This window comes from Pinus tabuliformis, chromosome 1_2, assembly GCF_031772625.1.
Source record: "Pinus tabuliformis cultivar Carrire ecotype Pingquan chromosome 1_2, CPIR1, whole genome shotgun sequence".
Classification (NCBI taxonomy): domain Eukaryota; kingdom Viridiplantae; phylum Streptophyta; class Pinopsida; order Pinales; family Pinaceae; genus Pinus; species Pinus tabuliformis.
The window spans coordinates 692,005,437-692,027,024 of record NC_142298.1 but is presented as its reverse complement, the minus strand read 5'-3'; the positions used below and the strand labels follow the sequence as shown (position 1 = coordinate 692,027,024).

Here is a 21,588-nt window from a genome sequence, read left to right as displayed (position 1 = left end):
TTCTTGAATGATTTTCATGACTCGAACTCCTAAAGAGGATGGAAAAATTGCATCCATCCCATAAACAAATTGGTATGGTGACATGCCAATTGATTTTCTAGTAGTAAGTCTGTCAGCCCAAAGTGCATTGACCAACTTGTTGTGCCAAGAATTTTTGTTGTCTTCTAACAGATTTTTTCTGATGTTTACCAAGCTTTTATTTGAGGATTCAGCAACCCCATTACCCTGAGGGTAATAAGTTGTTGAATGTCCCAAAGTAATTTGGTATTTATGGCAGAATTCAACCATCTGTTTAGATTTGAAGGTTGCAGCATTATCAGCGATGATTTTTTTAGGACAGCCAAATTTGGAGAGGATATTAGTCTCAAGGAAATTAATATTGACAGCATCAGTGGCAGCTATGGAAGGGATGGCCTCTATCCACTTGGTAAAGTAGTCAGTGGCTGTAAGAATCCACTTATGTTGGGCAGAGGAAGAGGGATGAATTTCACCGATGAAATCCAATCCCCATTACTAGAAGGGCGTTCAGCAGAGATAGGCTTTAATGGCAGGGGCAACAATTTTCTCTTTCCCTAAAAAATATGCCATTTATGGCATGAGGTGACTTGTTTATGAATTTCAAGGAAAAGGATAGGCAAGTAGAAACCAACTCTAAGGATTTTATTGGAAGTGGTTTTCTAATAAATATGTCCACCGGAGTCTCCTTCATGGAATTCCTACATAACGTTTTCTACATCATCCTTTAATGAGCATTTAAGTAGAATACCCCCAGGATCTTTCCAATACAAGAAATTATCTATAATGCAAAATTTAACTGATTTTAACTTCAGAAACCTTGCCTTTGTTTTTTTCAAACTAGGAGGAGAATTTAAATTAAATTAAACATAAATAAAGTTTGCATACGAGGGTGAGTTCAGAAATGCCTCATCAATTTGTGGAGTCACCTGTTCCTCTTGATTATCTAATGAATCAATCAAGTTAATGTCCAAAGAATGGAAATTTGACTCATCCATCAATTTGGCTAGTCCCTGACCTTTGATTAACTTGGTGGGATTTATTTCCAAGTCATATTCAAGAATGACAACAATCCATTTGCCTCGCTTTCCATCAGATCCATTCTGTGTCAAAATGTCCTTAACCACTACATTAGGTACATAATCAATAATATGGGAGTGAAAAATAATATTGTATTTCAGAGATGCATCTCTTAAAGCTTTACTAAAGAATGCAATAGGTTGTTCGAAGCCTTCACTATTTTTCTGCAGTAAGACTGCTGCAATGGTGTGTTTGGAAGCAAAAGAGAAGATTATGAAATCTTTTGTAAAATCAGGGCTAATCAGCACTGGTTCCTTGATCAATGTTTGTTTAACTAAGTTAAAGGATTGTTTAGCCTCAATACTCCACTTGATTTTAGAATCCTTTTTAAGCATGTTTTTTATATTTCTAAGATGTTCTGCCAGGTTAGGAATGAATCCCCTTAGGAAAATTATTTTACCAATAAAAGACTGAAGCCCTTTGATGTTTCTTGGATGATTGATTTTTAATATTGCTTCGATTCTACTGGGATCAATCCTAATTCCATCCTTGGAAGTAATGTGACCAAGAAGTTTTCCTTAGCGAGATGCAAAAACTTCTACATTTTTCAAGCACTCTTCTTAAATGTGCTAAATGTTCCTCATCAATTTTAGAATAGACAATAATGTCATCTAGATAAATCACAATAAAATGGACAATTTCATCAGCAAAGGAAATATCCATTTGGAAAGTGGTTCCAACATTCATTAAGCCAAAGGGCATTTTCACATACATGAAAGTTCCCCATGGTGTAGTGAAGAAATTTTATCCTAATCATCAGTATGCACTAAGGCTTGGTTTTAACCTGAGAAACTATCTAATACAGAAATTCTAATAGACCCTACTACCCTTTGCAATATATGATCCATTTTAGGTAACAGGTAGTTCTCTTTGAGGAATACCTTATTAATATTTCTGAAATCAATACACAATCTGATTTCTCCAGTTTTCTTTCTAGTAGGCACAATGTTAGATACCCATTTAGAGTATCTGAGAGGAAGTATAATTTTAGCATCATACATCAATTTTACTTCTTTCTTAATCAAAGGAATTAGGACAAGATTTATACTACGAAGGTTTTGTTTGAATGGTTTTTGGTCTTCCTTGATTGGGATTTTGTGTTGTATGATACTAGTGTCATATGATTTTAGGTCCTCGTAGCTCCAAGAAAATACATCTACAAATTCTTTGAAAAGGACTATGTATCATTGTTTTGTGACAATAGGAAGTGATTTTGAGAGTTTTATCATTTTGAGATTCTGCTCACTACCTATATTTCATTCTTCTATGTTTGCCCCTGTGGATTCCATTTTTGGCTTTTTTTCTACATCATTGAAATCAAAAAGTTTTTCTAACGGAACTAAACCCCTAGGAAAAACATTGTCATGCAATTCTAATTTATGTACATGTTTATTGACTAAAATATTTACATCGACATCATCAAGCTGTTTATCTACACTAACATATTCAACAATATGAGTTTCTACTTCACACTCTAAATCTATACTATAATCTTCATACTCATCCTTGGATTTCAAAAAGCTTTCAATTTCTTTGTCACTTCCAAATACTTGCTAATATCTCATATTATCAAGTACAGTTGGACGGTGTTTAATTTCCACTGTGTACTATTTGTTTAATTGGACACCTAAACACCTGCCCCTGAACCTGCTTTGCTACCAGAGGCATCAAAGATCATGTTCCAAAAAGGTTCAATTTCAGCGTTTTGTTGCACAATTAGAGTTTTATTTTCATGTTTTTCATCAATATCATTTCTACTTGAGAAACCTGTGCATTAATGTCTCCATCATTATAAAGAATGAAAGAGTCTAGGTTGGAATGAATAGAGTAAAGAGGGTAGCTATGTGGTTTATCTTGACTGCTGACCATATACTTCATTCAAGTTTCCCTATACAGTCTTCTCTATTGACCAAACACTAGTATAGTGGCATAAGTCATGTTCATTTGTAAGGTTCCTTGTAATTTTGCTCCCCATGAGAGTGACAACAGTGTGCCATACTTTGGGGGAATGTTTGCAACCACTATATCCATCACTAGACTTTTAGCATGGATTTGAGAGAAAGTAACACGCATGTCTTTGATAAGGCCTAGGCATCTAACTTTACTAGAATCAAAGGAATACAAATCTTTGTATTGCCTAGCAATGTCAAGTCCTAGTCTTTCCATGATAGCCTTGGACATTAAATTATGGGATGCACCTGAATCTAGCATAGCATTGTGGAGAATTTTATATTGAATATTTAAACTGACATAAAATGGAGGAACCCCTCCTTCTTGTGGTTTGACTTCTACTTCTGGCCCAAATAAAGCTTAGGCTGATCATCACTCAAATTTAAATAATCAGTTTTCTCCCCAATGTTTAATGCCTTTAGGACCTAAGTCTTGTATACATTCTTGTTGATTAATTCAGTTAAGGGGATAGAAATTTTTAGCTTAGAAAGTTCATTTTCTATACTGAATGGTGTTGGATTTTTAAGCAGATTTGAAAAATCAGATTTATCAACAACTATTTTTGTGGTCAGTTTTGTTTGTTGACTAGTAGAAGGAAGATCAGTTTGAGTAATTCCTAAAGTTGTGTCAATGGTCTTCTTTATGACAGGTTCTGCTGGCTTCTTTCAAAATTTTTCAGTGGTTTTCTTTGGAAGATTTTTGACTGTCTTCTTGGGATCAAAATGAGGAACATTTTTGACAGGATTTTCAAGATTCTTTTTATTAGTAGTATCTTAATTTTTCTTACTTCTAAGATTATACTACATATGGACTTCCATTATGGCATTTTCAAATCCTTGTTCGTATTCTTTTGACTCTTCAGAATCCATTTCAGTCTGGGCTATAAGAAAAGTTCTTGTTCCTCTTGAGTGAGGAAAATTGTTTCATCATCACTTATCCCTAACAAATTAATTTGATTATCATCCAAATCTTCCACAATATTCCCCTCATCATTTGTGTAATTTTCCTGAAAAGGAGGTTGAATCTTCTAATTTGGACCCTTTTGTTCTCTTTGTTTAATTTGGGGAACATTCCTTCTAAAGTTTTGGTTTCTAGTTTGAGGGACATTTTGGTTTTCTCTTGCTTGATTTTGGTCATTGATGCTCACTCTTTGCATCATTTGATTCACTACTCTGACTAATTTATCAATCTTATGGTCAACAACAGAAGTAGAAGGTTCTTCTTTTATGGTTACTCTATGTTCAGACTTTAGTTTGGCTTTTTTGGCCAGGATGTTGTCTTCAACTTTAATTGCATTTGCTTGCATTTCTTCCAAAGTTTCCATGTCTCTTTCCCTAAGTTGATATTCCATATCTAAATCGAAACCATCTGGAAAATCAATTAGAGCTAGACCAGGGGAGGGCTTGATGTCTTATGGAATGGCATTGTAAATAGTATTAAATCTTTCACAATACTCTTCCATAGTTTCATTGGGTTTTATTTTTAACCTTTTATATTCGTTTATGAGTTGAAGTGGATTCTTCTTGATCTCCCGTCTAGCTAAAAACGTTTGATGGAAAGAAGCAAGGATGGCTATACTTCCTACAGGTAAACCCATAAACCATTTCTTCACATCACCTCCTAAGCTTTGGGAAAATAATATCATTTTAACATTAGCCTCATCCACTTCTTGGAGATCAAACACATCATTCATCCTATCCACATGCTATTGGGCAGTATAAGAACCAATATTATCAACAGTCACAATTTTGGATGGATAATCTGCAGGCATAGCATTTAGCTAGCTTGGTAACACCAAGGGTGAATACCTTCCTTCCATAACTGTCCTGGTAGATTAAATTGAGGATGGACCTAATGGAGCTGTAACGGGGATAGTAGGGACAATAGTTTGAGAAATTAGAGGTAGGGAAGTTGAAACTATGGAATGAGTAGGACTGGGAGGTTGTAAATGTACAGATTGGGAAGACTAACTAGACAAAGAGGCTATAGCAACAGTCAAAGTAGAGAATTCAACAGATTGATAAATGAAACATTCTTCGATAGCTTGGTCCAACACAGAAACTAGACCTTGTAATTTTTCAAATTGTTGTAAATATTCAATATCAGGATCTGTTTTAAGGACATGGGTTTGGGAAATATATGGTTGCAGTATGGCTTTGTTTATGACAGTTTGATCTATATAAGCCTTAGACTTGGATCTAAACAAACTTTGCTGAAAAGACAAATCAAATTCTATGTCTTATAAAGTTTCAAATTTCTCTAGAGGAGAATTAGACCTTGACAAGGGACTATTACTACCTTGACTCTCCGGTAAAGCTTTTCTTTCTTACCAGTTTCTTAGGGTCATCTAGAATTTTAGCAGGGTTGGGATCAAGAAGAGATCTAGTATAAATTCTTTTGGGAGCCAGGGTTATGAAAAATCATCAGACAAAAATAAAAAACATAATCTAAAATCTAGCCGATATATACAAAAAACAACCTCAGATCATGTATTTCATATTGATACAACAATTGCTTATTGAAATATTGATTTTAAGCTAGGGAATAATAATGTTTTGGATTAAAATGTATTCTTCCCTAGTATGGTTGCCACTATGTTATCGTTCTAGATCCTTGAGGTTGAGGGAGTAAATATATTGGAAAAAATCAAAACACTTTTGAAGCTGGGATCTAGCCTTGCCAGCTTGAGAGAGGGATCTCTCTTTATGATTTATCTTGGTTTATTAAGTTGATTTTAGGCTAGTTATGATTATGCTTGCTTGTTTGTTTGAATTTGTTTGATTGGTTGGTTGGTTGATCTGATCAAATTACTTTCTTTCCTTTGGGCTATGGAGTCAAATTAAGCTCGATGCTGCAACAAATGTTTAAAAGAGCAATCATAGGGCACGCTAGTTACATTTACTGGATCTTTTAAATTGAATTATGAAGCGGAGAAAAAGTGTGTTTCAGTAGTGATTGAAAAGCATTTAAGAATTTTTCAATCAAACTTCAGAAGAAAACATACATACTATAAAAATAGTCCAAATAAGGTGTTCAATAACATATCTTATTTTTCACATCTCCTGTTTTACAATTAGATTTTAGATGATAAACATACAGAGAATAAAAGTGGAAACAATAGTTATAATAAGAAAAATATCACCAGTAAATCACAACACAAGAATCCTGTGAAAAATCTTTTTATTAATGGTGCTCCAATAGCATGGAAAAAGTACAGTGCTTGACAAAAAGAGTTACAATGATCAGGAACCAACGCTCAATACTTCGACTGAATGAAGTATTTAAATATAATTTGCAAAAAAGATTACAATTAATGCCTTATTGACATGGAATTATATTATTAACTTCAAACTAACATAAATGAAATAATGTGACTAAACGAGGTGAATTTGGTGAAGTGATCTGGATATCTGGCACTATTTTGGTGGAGAATGGTTGCGGAGTGGCCACTATTTGGATGTTGTGCTAGTGAAGCTGGCCCTTTCTTTAATCCTGGTATTCACAGTGTGAGTGGGTGCATCAATGGGGTTTGATAGGAAGGGTCATGGGGAGAGTTACCCGTTGAAGGCCTTATCAGAACCCTAGTAGACTAGGGCGAGCAGTGGAGTACCCAAAAATTTGGATATGCCCAAACATTTTGGGTGGTGTTGTAGTGACTACAACAATTAGCGAACCACTTGTAGAATCCAATATCTCTTTCAACATCCCTGTAATAGTTTGAATTTGGTTAATGATTCAAGGGAATATTCAAGAGTCGTTATGGGTACCTCTTGCATTGCCTTGACCTTTGCATATATGCCTTCCCTTCATGTCTCACCTGGGTCTTTCAAGTTAGTAAACACCCAATTAGAAGTTCCCACAGGCCAGTAGTTGATGATGATGCAAAGAATGAGGGAGAGGACTTATTGTATTCAGATTTTTTTAAATAATTTTTATGTGTTGCTCCACTTCCAGCAAGCCTGGATAGTACCCCGACAGAATCACTTCAAGAAATCACAGATGTTTCTCCGCTACCAGAGAGCCTGGTTAGTACCCAGTCGGATTTGTTGTATTACCTCTCTGCATAGGAAGCATTTCATGATCATTCTCCCTTTATTTAATTTCATTTTCTTTCATGTGTGCATTTTCACTTATTACTGGGTGTTCATTGCGCTAGGGCGGATGAGGGATCCTGACTTATTTTACGAGTAAGAGAGGTTGTTTCTTGTTTGACAAAAACTAAAATATATTATGATTTAGGTTTTCCCTCATTCCAAGATTCTGGATCTCATCTCCAATTAACAAGTGAACAATGAAAACAAGTCATTGAAACAATCAAGACCACATTGAGCACAAGATTCAGGTTTTGGGTATAGGTCCTTCAAACTAATTAGGGTTCCTCACAAGCAATCTGTTCTTATTTTCCTTGCTAATAAGTTAGACTCGTAGGAGAGATATCTAGGATGTAACTTTTATGATTGGTTCTAAGAGAATCTACCTATTGGAGTAACCATTACAATTGCACACAATCATTAGGGCTAGGGTTTTAAGGCAAGGTCACCAGGGAAGCTCTTCTAGGTTTTCAACATGGGCGAGGAGGCCAAGAGATATTCCTTTAGGTTTTAGTTTGTGCAAACATGTGTGAGAGAACTAGCCATAGTATGAAAGGATTGAAGGCTCCAGGTTCGAGAAGGCTCATGCATATTTTTGCAACATAAGGGTCAATGCAAGGCTAGGTCAATGACTAGTGTGTGCTATGCTTGAAGACAAATGCATGATGTAGTGCAACAGGTATGAATTAATGCAATGCGAGGAATAAACCGTCCAATTGAAATTAAAATACCAATCCAATGCATATGCAGAGATTTCATGAAGGCCATGCAATAATGAGCAATGCAAGGATATGAGTGTAAGCTTAAATTCCTAATGTCATATAACAACTAATCACCTATGAAAAAGAAAACACAACAAGGTGTATCTAAAACATAAAACAAACACTAATTATAAAATTAATAATAAAAACCTAAAACCTAACTATTATAAACCCTAAAACCTAATTTAGTCGGAGAAGAGTTTGGGTCATGTGAAATCAAACTTCCAATGTAGCCACCGCAGTAGTTCCCGACTTGTAAAAACAAAGATGACAATGATTAGAATCTATAAAAAGAATTGTGAAAAAGCCAAAATGCTCACCTGTGAAAAATGCACAACAGAAAGAAAACCATGTCTACTTACAGGAAAATGTGCCAAAAAAGACCATTCAAGGAAAATTGTAACCCAATCCTAGTAAACAAAATCACAAAAGTGAAATTTATAGTCATCCAACCATGACATGTCCATTCATGCTTAACCCTAAATCCAACATAAGTGAGGCACGATGTATCCATCTATCAGAGGAATCTGTCAGATAAGGTCCTTCAATCCAATCATAAACCCTATCATGATATGGATGATGACTAACTTGATGACTTTGGAAAAGGGGGTTTTCGCTTGGTGTAACTGAGAAACCCAAGGATTCAAATGTAGAAAGCCTAATTTCAGAAATGCTAGTTTGAATGTGCCCATGGATTTTTTCGAGAGCGTGAAGACCTTACATAAGAATCAGTGGAAACAGAAGTGGCTTATCATCCTGTTATCATTAGCTGTGACAGGACAACTATTAGTGAAAAAGTTGTCGATTGAATCAGATGTATGAATATTGATAGATTTCTAGTTCAACAGATTAGATTCTTTTGATTCGTAAGAATGAATTGAATCAACCAGAAGAGTCTCAGGTGAGGAGAGGTTAGGTGATTGGCACATTTCCATGTAGGGGATTTAAGACATCATTTGACTGTATACATACACAAATTGTACTGGATAGGAAAAAGTCAAAAATATTTGAGACAATGGCTAGAGTACTCCTTTTAGTAAACAAATTAGGGTATAGAGGTTGATTCATATCAACTGATAGGGGTGGAAAGTTGTGTTCGAAGAAACCTCACTCGAATCAAAGGCTTTTAAAGATGTTCTTGCATCTGTCAAAATGGTGCCGAGAGGAGCATGGTGTGCGGAAACACTAATTTGACTTGGTTCAGGGGCCTCATGAGGAATGTGAGAACCTGACATAACCATCAATAGAAATTGAAGTGCCTCAATTTCTTAATGAGCCCCGAAGCATTCGAAAGGTAAATCATCAAATTATGATGGCTTCATAGGATCAACAAATGGGTACAAATGATAATCACTAGAGGTGTGAGCGAATATGTTTTTTGTATAATGACAATCCCTAAAGCCACCAATTTGATCAGGTTGGGTATCTGGAACATAAAGCTCTTCTAGGATTAAGAGTGAAGAGGAATTAATCAAAGAACCATCTTGAATTGGCCGAGATGTAAGGAATTCTTCTTCACCTGTTAAAGGTTGTGGATGGAAGAGGTCATAAACATGAGACTCGTCATTCTCATAATGTAATTGTGAAACATTACCCTCATGTTCATCACTACAAACAACATCATCAGGATAAAGTTCTAAATGATTTTCATAAACCACTGGTGTAGTAGATCCATAAACTAAATTAGGGTACAATGGATGCAAAGGGTCAAATGATGGGGCACCAATCAGATGAGGATTCACATCCTACACATTAGTGTCAGATAGAGGGAGAAATGGATTTGCATGCATTTCATGATCCTTGGATTTGATAGAAAAATCAACTCTATGTGAGATAAAACCCGAGCCATTACTAATAGGTGAATGAAATCGAAGAATAGACCTAGGGATACATTTGATGAGCACAAGATGGGTTTCATCAATAGTGAGAGATGTTGTGTGAACATAAATTTTAGATTCAAAATCAAAAGGATGTATGAGAGCTTCAAATTCAAGACAATTTGATTCATCTCCCAGAAAGCACTTTTCATCATCTGAACCATTTACAACCAAAATCTTATTATGTAACAAATCAGGGGGAGGATGAGAAATCCCACAAGTAGTAATTTCCTCCTCGGATGCTTGAGGTTGTTCCAGATTCAGAGAGATAGGAAAAAAAATATTAGGGGTAAAACCTGGACAACTTGTAACTTGCAGATTATCATGATACTCACAAGAGTCAAGACTTGTTTCATATGGAAGGTGTTGCAGAGAAACAAAAACCATTCGTTGAAAATTTTCACTCAAATACACCCAGTCAATATCTCTTTCAGGAAATTCAAAACAAATATTGACAAATCTAATAGTAAAATCCTCTAAAGATTCTTCAAGTTTCATTCTAAGCTCATTTATCGTACTAAATACATATTGAAAATCGTACCTGTGAAACACTTGTCGGAGCTTATCGATGATTTACTTGAATTAATGGATGGAATTTTTTGGCAATGTATGGCACCATTGCTTGACATGACCTTCAAGGGTGAGGGATAAGAGCACACAAGAAAACTCTTCATCGTCGATCTCATAAGATTCACAAAACTTAAGGAAATCAAAAATGTGCTTAGCCAAGGATGTTCCATCCTTGCGATCAAACTTTAACTGAGATAAGTGATAGAGATGCTCATTAGGGATTGAAGATTGAAAAATGGACAAATCAGATAAACACCCTAGGAGAAAGATTTGGCATAGAGTCACATTAGGGTAGTTTTGAGGTCTAAAATGGGCCTCCTAAGGAAATTATAAAATAATAGTGGAAATAAAATAATAATATTAGATTACATCATCAAATTTTAGAGGGAAAAAAGAAAAATTTAATTTTTCAACTAGTATTTTCAACTTATTTCCCTATGCATTTACTCAAATTTCGAGTGGAAACACTTGTTGGATGCAAAATTTGATTCCTCATCCAATGAGTACCCATGTTACATACTTTTGATGGACCCTTCTACACGAAAAATGAGAAATACATGAAAAACATGATTGCAATCACACCTTTTCATGTATTTCTCATTTTCCGTGTAGCACGTTACATCGAAAGTATGCAATATGGGTACTCCTTGGATGAGGAATTAAATTTTTCATCCAACGAGTACTCCCACTCAAAATTTGAGTAAAACCTAACGGATATAAGTTGAAAATATGAGTTGGAAAAATAGTTTTATTATTTTATTATTTTTATTGAGAGTTTTTGGCGAAAATTACATTGAAATTCATTTGTCAACGTGTTTCGAACTAGCAAGTGTGGTTCATTGTCAGGCACTTGCTGGTTCGAAACGCGTCTACAAATGAATTTCGATGTGATTTTCATTGAAATCTCTCCTCAATAAACTTGATATGGATCACAGAAGCCTAAATTCAATATTTTATTATTTTTTAATCTTTTTACTTTTTTACTCCAGAAATGGTGAACCATGGTTGGCATCATCATCTTGAATCCCACTGATTCTTATAAAGTTTATTTCGGTTGAATATTTTTCTTAGAAGGCCCATTTTAGACCAGACAATTCCCCTAATGATTTACAAATACAAGACTAAACTGCATGATCTAAGGGCTCATCTTGTCATCTGTCCCTCCTTCTAGTGCCAATTTTTTGATGGGCTGAAATGTACCGCCAACAACTAAGTGGGTCTCCCCAGTGTGAAGCCCCAATTATATCTCACACCATTTGGGATAGGAGCCCCATCCAGTATGTGGGCATGACTGCCACCATAAATGCTTTTACTTTTGGTTGTCAAATGATAATGTGTTGGAGTGGGGACAAGGGTGAAATGCCTAGACAGTGAAACAAGAATCGGCCCAAGTTTGACAAACTACAAACATAGATACAAATAAGTCTCAGCAGCAATAAAATGAGGTATGCCATGAGAGGGATCAGCGAGCTGAAACCTAGTTGAATTGAAAAATAGTTCGCAATAGATCATTGACATGGAAAGGAAAAAGTAAACACATATTCGAAAGCAAACCATACATGAAATCATTATGAATCAGTCCATAACATATTTCATATATGTATATGACGACACAAATACAAATATAGTGAAGTATCAGAGAGCCAATACAACCACCATGAGTAAGCATGGGAATCAGTGTCGAATAAAGAGAACATATTATTAATGTTGTTGAAACTTCAAGTACATAACTAGCAGTTTGTCAAAATCTAGCAGTGGAACATGGGCTACTCAAATAATTTCTGAATGCAAAACCCTAGCCTCACTACAGCTCCACTCTACTAGATGCCAAGAGTTGAGTGCCTCTAGCTCCCGAGCACAGATCGTCACTTTAAACCTAGCCTCAACTCAAGTGATAAATTCCCTCCCTATTAATGAGGCATGAGGGAAAATTTATAAAGATGAGGTGACTATTCACCTACCGTGACCCTTGGCCTCCCCTCATGACACTTGAGCTTCCTCACTGCTCTTTCATGCTTATTGTTTAGTACATGCCAAATTAGTCTCAACATAATGTTGCCATCATGATGAGAATATTTGTACATTCATACAAGAGAGAATGCTTATTGTTTAGTACATGCCAAATTAGTCTCAACATAATGTTGCCATCATGATGAGAATATTTGTACATTCATACAAGAGAGAATGTGAGGAGAAATTAGAAATTTCGAGAAACCCTAGGGTTGGTCCTTGTTGCCAACATTTTTGTGGAGCCACAAAGACATGCATGAATGGTTGAAATTCCTCCCATCGTGCCCCACATGCATCCATTCATCTTATATCATTTTGTCCCTAACACTACCACCAAGTTTTAGGAGCCTTAATGGTTCCAATTTCGAACTCATTGTAACCTTGATTGCATAGCTTTTGTGGGAACCCTAACTCCCTTTTCTAGGTCAACATCCTTACTTTTCATTGTGATCTATCACTAAGACTGACATAATGTCTAGGTAGCCACATAGATCTAGTGAGAAGTCTTGGCTTCTTGGCATAGATTAGTAATCTCATCCCTTATTTCTACCAACAAGTGAATAAAATTAGTCAGACATATTTATAACCAAACAATGATAGTCGAAATACAATCAACTAATTGAAGGAAAAACATTGAAATGAATAATGTTAGTTTAGACTGATGTGTGGTCAGTTGCTATGCCACAGTGTTATAATGCATGTGTAGACTATGCAGGGTCTGTGGTCTAATTCAAAAGGTGCTTTATCAACTGGTGCAAAATATTTAAGGTTTTTCCACCATCCATATACAATAAAAGGACCTTTTGGACAATGCCCTTTATTACACACATGCTCCCTTATAATATACTATTTTCGATTGTTGTCATGGTATTTTTTTATGCCTTGGCTTCCCCTTGCCTTTGAGTACAACACCACATCACCATTGGAACAATCGTTGACTTTGTTGTTACATATATTGATCCAATGTGAGGCATTACACATAACTTGGATTTTGGCACATCCCTTTCTCAATGTTTTGTGTATGAAAAACACTCAGCACTACTTCTTATGCATTAATCATCCTCTGCTTTGCACCATCCCTCTAGGACTTAATAGTGTTGTTTAATGGGATGACGAAGAGCATAAGAATATGCAACCATAAGAGATAAATTATTCAATCATTCCTCATTGCCTAACTAAGAGACAAAATGCGATGGGAATTAGTTAGGTTGCATTGGTGGTGGGTCGTAAATGTGGCCTTGAATGCAAGTCTCTCACTTTTCGAGGACGTAGGTCACAGTGTGGACAAATTAGTGTAGGTTGTATTTCACCAATGCCAGCGAAGGGGAGGTCACAAAGTTGCAGACTTTGGGAGGTCACAAGGTTTTATGGCTCATAATCATGTGACCCTACAACTGGTTGTGTCGAGGAACTGCACCCCATGGAGGTTGCATGGTCATATTTGACCAAAGATCCCACCTTCAGTTGCTTCTTAAGGTAGCGAGTCAGCGACTGCTGAGGGAGGATTGTAGCTGAGGGTCGCGTTTCGAAGTGCATAGCAAGGAACACATTGCATTGCTGGCTACATCAAGTAGCTATAGGTATTCATCATCTTCGTCAATAAGGAATTTATCATCATCAACTAATCTTTGGATTATTTGAACCTTTGTCTCATCAGAATTATTTGTAGCTTGAACTACCATGTCGTACAACTGAGAAGATTTGGGATGCTGGTTGTTCCTCAGGTAAGATGTCTGAAACTTCTTTTTGTGCTAAATAAAATTGGCCAGTTCCACATTATTGAAACAATGATCCATACAAGAAAGAATCACTTTGCAAATACATGTTAGGTCGTCCAAGCTCACCTTCAAAAATAGAACTCAGCATTCTCAAGGCCTTTAAATCAAGATAAACTCCTTCCTCTTTGCAAAAAGAAACAAAACCTTGTAACTTCGGAATATGTCTCCTTCGTATGACGTAAGGTGTTCTGGACATTTTCTGTCATGGATTCTGCCTCATTTAAGATTATGTGTTTGAATGGTGGATGAAGATAACCATTGTTAATTTTTCCAGAACCCAGTGCGACTGCTGCAAAATATTTATCCTCGCGTGTACAACATTAATACCACGATCATTACTTGCGTTAAGCTCTAAGACTCCCGATTAGTATTCAGATCCGAAAAGCTGGTGTTTGATTACAAGAGGTGTAGTAGTTTGTGGTGAGGTAAGTCACTACAAAAGAAGGTCGCTAAGTCACAAGAGAGCGTAGGTGGGATGGACCGTTGCCTCTATCGAGAAGCTATGACTTGTGGAGGGTTGCATCTTCTGGAGCAGATCGGTTTTTATAACTATGACTATTGGGGGGCATAGGTTCACCAAGTAGTGTAGGTGGGATGGTTTAGGGGATTCCTTAATTGTGATCTCGCGACTGGTCGCATTGAGGGACTGCAATTTGTGAAGGGTCGCGTTTCGAAGTGCGACATGAGAAGAACACTTTTTTTGTGATTTGATGGGATGCGACTTAGTGTCATTGTGAATATTCCACGTTTCTTACTTCCTAGAACATATTTTCCTTCGAATTAGCACCCCAAACAATTCGTAGATGCAATCATCCCTTTTGGTATGTATAAGAAACCGACACATGGTACAATGCATTCCATAATCGATTTTCCCGTCAATGTATCTAGCGTTTGAGCTATGTGCAGTCTCCAATGCGTTGTCATGCGGTCAAAACTAAGAAGTTTGTTGAATGCCTTAAAACTATACATGACACTTCACCATATAATATCGCCCCAGCATCATGTGTACGTCAAGAGGATGCGTCGATGGAATGAGATCAGTGTCAATAGTATATAATGCCAATCCCATGAACTTCCTTTCTGTGGACATTCGAATCGGTTCTTGATATATGCATTCCTTGCAAATAATCCTTTCGAGATAGCTCGATTGTATGTGATGCCTAACATTTAGGAGCTTTATAAAATGCCCCTTTGGATATCGTGTTGCGTTAAAAGAGCAACTGCCTTATTTAAAATAAGTATTTTTGGTCTCGAACACCTTTTATAATGAGCTACCAATGATATCCATTGTCAAAATGATCTTCTTCTTTTATGATTGCATCATACCATTTCTAAAGTTTTCAATTTCTTCATTAACTCATTCATGCATTCATTTCCTTGGCCGCTTTGTATGTTGTGTTTACAATACTCCCAAACCTTCCATTCTTCCAACGATGGAGTGGTGTCAATGTCAAAGTTTTATTTAATTCTAGTGTTGCCTAATCTGATGTGCATCCAAACCATCTTTACTCAATTTCCTGAAAAGAAGGTGAAACAACAAGTTAGTTTACCAAAGCGATACTCTTCATGTGAGATCATGAGAGAAAACAAATAATAGTAAGTAAATAAGAATAATTTACTCAAGGAACATGAACCACAATAATCCAAATTAAAATGTTATAAATTGCAGGGGTTGAGCATATCATGCTTCAATGTGGAAACCAATTTCAAATTTAGGCATTTTCGGGAGGCACTAATTGTAAATGACTTTAATATTATGTGTTTCCTATGGTGATGATGTACTTATAGAGTAAGTGTTTGGAAGTACTTGTTAACATGCATCCTGGGTATTCAATCACATGAGACTAGTGCTACAAGGATGCAAGGGAAAGTTATAACTCTCACAAACCCTAATGCACATGTTGAGATGGGGAACCAATCATGAACCTAGGGGAATATGATATGCAATGATTCTCAGCAAGATGCTTAGACAATGCAAGTGAGAATGCGCCCTCTATTTTGACAATTTAGGGTTTCTCCCAAACCCTAATATGGGCAACATAATGAAATCCCACTTGAAGTCTTGTATGTCCACACACAGTGGCTCCACTAATTGACAATGTACACTATAGGAGGATAGGTTTCGAAGTCACAAGGCTCTCAATGCTCCTTCAAGCAACCCACCCCAAACCCTAATGCAATCATAAGGTTTATAACTAAGATAAAGCATCATGCATGGATGTGGTGGGTGAAGTTTGAGTTGGTGCATCAACGGGGTTTTATAGGAAGGGTCACATGGAGAGTAACTCGTTGAAAGCCTTATCAGAACCCTAGTAGCCTAGGCCGAGCAGTGGGGTACCCAAAATTTTGGATATGCCCAAAAATTTTGGGTGGTATTATAGCAGCTATAGCATCACCCTTGGATATGACAGTAAAGGATTTGAGGGAGTTCAATTTCTTCAACACCCTTGTGTTCTTGTAATATCCCAGATTGTTGTGATGCAACACCTCCAACACACCATTGCTACAACCCCACTTTTTTTAATCTAGGGAAAATTAAGCATGGTTACTTGTAATTAGGAAAACAAGTGTTGCATAGCAATGCACATAAGCAAATAGAGAAGAGAAAAAAAGTAGTGGAGAACCATCGAAAGCACACTTTATGTTATATATCTCTTAAAGATAAACAAAACCAATACATTGATACATTCACTAATATATATACATTTTTCAGGATAGTTACAACAATTTAAATTTTCAAATCAACTCAACTTAAATCGACTTGATCGTCAACTTAACAAAGATTTCGACCAAATTACAATGTGGCTTTCTGACTCAACTAGGCTAGTAGACTAAGTTGAATATCCCCTCCAACATCTCCCCCACCCTCAAAGTCTTCTTCGTCCTAAAGAAGTAGAGATTTGGAGTGTTACAAAAAAAATGTACAAAAATTATTACAATATAGAATAAAAGGAAACATTATATTATGTGCCTCCTTGTAGACTTGTTGGCTCTTTGACAAGTTCTCCATGATGGTCAATCGACATTTCTTGGGTTGGTTCTATTGAATGTTGAGCTTCTTGGTCGACTTCAACTTCATGATATTGTTGTTTTGAAGTCGCTCCACATGTTTATACACCATTTTCAAAGAAAGTATGGGTAGGCCATGGTGGATTTGGTGGTGATGATTGTACTAGTGGAAGTGGAGGCATGTCCGTAAAAGTAGGCTGGTGTATAACTAGAGAAATCATTCAAATTTGATTATTGAAGATCGATCATTAATGAACTGTTAGCCTTGCTTGTGCATCTGGCTCCTTTTATTTCTACAAGATATTGTACTTTGTGTCCCAATGAATTATGCTCACATATCCTTTGGTTGACGGACTCTTACTCTTCTAGTTGTTAAACTCAATTAAGGATCCCCTGCAATAGTTTTATGGCATTAGCTACTTCCATTTGAGATTGATGTCCTTCTCTTAGCCATTGGCATTCCTCTTGCATAACTTGGGATTGGAGTTTATTTTCTTGAACAATCTTTTTATCGAGTGGCAATTTTTCCCTTGGCTTTGTCACTATCCTAGAACATAAGTCATGAATGATCATGTCCTACATTCTGATATGACTACAAGTTGACGACAAGTATGTAGGCCAATTATTCAAGCTTGTGCTCAATGTGGTTCCTTGATCAAGTGTGCATTCCAATTTGTTGTTAGATTCCAGAAATACTTGTTGTGCTTTTTGGATTACTTCTGACAACCACTCGCTTCCTAGAACTGATTTTTTCAACTACAACTCACTTATTTTGGCATTAAGCTACTCATTATGGTTAATCAATTGAAGCACTAATTTTTGAATAGTAGCAAGATGATCATCAACCTTAGTTGGAATGTCAATATTTAGTTTTTTTTTCTACTTGGTGTTCATAGTCCAACCAAATTTCCCTTTATTTTTCCTCTTTTTGTTGAAGCTTATAAGTGTCTTTCTTTCTTTTCTTCATCCTTATTTTTTCTTCTTTTACATAATTTTCTAAAATTTCTAAAATATTTTTGTCACTTGAAAGCCTCAATTCAAGAAAATTACTTGGAATATTTATAAATTATTTCTTAACCTCATTCATGGGCATGCTAGTCGAGGTCAGTTGGACTGGCGACACTTGCTCTTGAGTCATTGGTGTAGTTGACCTTGTTCGTTCTGACGAGATTTCTTGTGTGTCGAACTAATATGATGGGGTCCTATTAGTCTATTCCTATTATTCTTCAATGCGCATCAGAGATAATGGAGGTGACCCTGATGTTAAATTTATCTCAAGGATCTAAACATTCTTCCTTGTGCTTGGTCTCCACTGCAACTAATTCTAAATTTGACAGGAATTTCCATTTTACGTAGAAGTCTGTGGTGGGGTGATTTTCAAACTTCTTGCATCATTTTTCAAGAGATTTCATTGAAAACATATTTTACATAACCAAATTCTTGTAATAAGTCCATTTCAATAGATGATTCTGAGAGTTTATATTTTAGACTGTGGGATTCTTTATAACCATACTTCTTAGCACAATATGCCAATGGAAGTGACAAATCAACCTTAAAAGGTTGTAGGTATAATGTAGCTTATATTTCTTCCTTCTATTATGTATCAGACATGGGTGTGATAATGTATCCTGGTGGTTGAAGGGACCCTAGGGGAATCAAGAGCATTGTGTTGGACTGTCGACGCAATTTTTCAAATATTTGGTCAACTGATAGTTGATAAGGTAGCTCTTGGTGGTCTACCTTTGCAGTGTTGTTGTATGATACTTTGGTTATATCAAGGCTTAATTGTATATGTGAGGGAAGTGGCATTGCATTTTGAATATGTTGTGGAACCCTCCAATTATTTGAAATTTCCATGATATTCAAACTCCAATTTTTGAATAACTCTTAGGGTCCCAAAGATCGAGGTTTCCCGAACCACGCATGTGAGAAAAATTTAAAATTTTCCATTATGGGATTCATTTTACTAGTGAAATCAGTCTTTCTAACTAGTGGGCTAAGCTTCATAGTCAACCAAATGAGAAAAGAGGGAAATCAAATGTACTTACCAAAATTCTGATATTCCAGTAGAAATTCCTTGAAGATTCAAACTGCTTATGTAATTTTATAAAACAAAAGACTTGAATCTACTCTACTCATCAGCGAAAACATTTAAACAATCAAGAAATCACGAAGCATACAAGAGAAATAATTCAATCAACACATTACACAATGATTTCCTGGGAATGCCACAACTAAAAACCCCCGCTATCTATATACTGCATTAGTTAGAAAATATGAGAAGATTACAATGCGTTTCTTAAACCCGAGCAACCTATGCATTATCTCTATTTGTCTCACTACTTCATAGACAAGCCTAGGCCAATACTTGATGAAATTTTGGCTTGCCCGAGTCCCTATTTTATTGTGTTGTTTCCTTAAGATATATCCCCCTATTAATTAGGGAAATTCCTAAATATGAATTGCGCAATCCTCATAGGCCTTCCTCTGAATAAATGAACCATCTATACAATTTTGATGATTATAAAAATGATAGTACACTACCGTTGAACTCCAATCTCAACTGGGTAACTCTTATATCTGACATGAATGATTTATTATGAGTGAATCATCATTTAACTAGTTGAACACATGAAGCAACACCCCACTGTCTCACCTCCTACTAGTTCCTCCATCACTTGGAACTAGTTTAACTTACTTTAACTCAGTTAAACTCAATGAATTAATTACAACTCAAAATAAACTCAACCAAGGCTCCTATAATGTGGGATACACTCTACATGACTCAAGTTAGACCCTCAACTCAAATAAACTGAGCCAACTAAGTCTAATTAACTTAGATAACTCATACAAGTTGTCTTTGTAGAAATTCCCACTATAGATCAACAGATTATGCAATGTGCTAAAGCAAAATACAAGATCTACTTCTACCATAAACTTTGCAGAAGCTTAATCACTTATGAGCAATGTCAACCAAGAATAGATATAACTGAGAATGAGAAGCAATCACACATAACACATAAGAAATAACCCATGGAAAGCCTCAACCTAAAACCCCAACTTTGTATTATCATACAAGTGGAAATATAGTCCGGATTACAAAAAGAATAAGCTCACAAGCTATCATGCTCTCTTTGTAATCCCTCTGCTACTCATAGATAGTCAAAGGCCTCTCTCAAACCTTCTCCTCTGCCCTCCAAGCCTTCTATTTCCTTGCGCAGTTTTTTTGGGGTCCAGTGAAGCCACATGTGTGAATTGGCCTCTTCACACACTCACTAACCTCTGATCTAACTGTGCAATCCTGAAGGAGATAAATCCTTCTCCATGGATGAGTTTCCTTTATAGGAAAAATCCATCCAACTGATAGTACACTGTCCCTCCTCTGATCTCAACTGGGTCTTTGTCTGAACTGACATACATGAGTTATTCATGAGAGAATATTCAATTATCTGAAGAACAATAGTTACATGCATGTAAGCATTAACTAACTAAACTCACATTAATTTAAACAAACTGTTTAAATCAATCTAACTGGACTTGACTCAGTTAACTGAGCCAACTAATTACAACTCAAATTAGAACTCATCCTTATCTCTTTAACTAATGGATAAATTCCTCAATTAATAGAGAAATTGTTGCATGTCCCCATATAGACTTCAAGTTTGATTTTCCTTAACTAATTAACTCAAGATGAATTAATTAATTAATTTACAAATTGTTGCTAAGATCAAATTCGAATTTTACTTCACTATTTTAGTATAGGGACTGACTAAAATAGGAAGGTATCCCGAAATGCTATTTTTAGAATGCTATTTTTATCACTTCCATATTTCCATCCATTGTTGCTAAAATCAACACTGGCTGAACTGCTATTTATAGTAGTGATAATTTTAGCAATTCTATTTTTAGCATTTCCTGTTGCTATTTTCAACACTCCCTCTCAACAAGAAAGGCTTCAACTCGAACCCGATCATGTACCTTTGGAATGTTATGCATGCAACACTTCTACCAAGTGTGGTTGCTCCAACAACTCTAGAAACAAAAAAACTCCCAACTAACCTCTTTGTTGGGCTAGAAACATACGTTGATGCTGAAGCTCCATCTACCGCTAACAAGTGCTACCTCTCTGACCTCTGAGTTGCTGCAACACTCCATGCATTTCGCACAGTTGCACACCTCTCTATGCCATCCTGCACTGGTGCAACACTCCTGTGCCTCTTTCATTGTTGTAGCCTGCTAGCTTTGCATTGTCTTGGGATTCCTACACTGTAGCTCTCTTTGCTGCTCCATCCGCATCTGTCTCTACCCACTCATCCAGTTCTACTACTTGTCGTCGGGGCTCCCATAGAAAATTTGAATCAAAGAGGTTGGGTACCTCAAAGATCCTACCCCTATTCCAGCCTTCTTGGGATGATCACTCCACATCGCCCCACCTCCTACCTGGAGG

The 21,588-nt window shown here is 36.3% G+C and overlaps 1 pseudogene; it reads right to left on the bottom strand.

Moving 5' to 3' along the window:
- Positions 1-13,838: 13,838 nt before the first annotated feature.
- LOC149207637 (replication factor C subunit 4 pseudogene) lies at positions 13,839-14,544 on the bottom strand (annotated as a pseudogene).
- Positions 14,545-21,588: the final 7,044 nt, after the last annotated feature.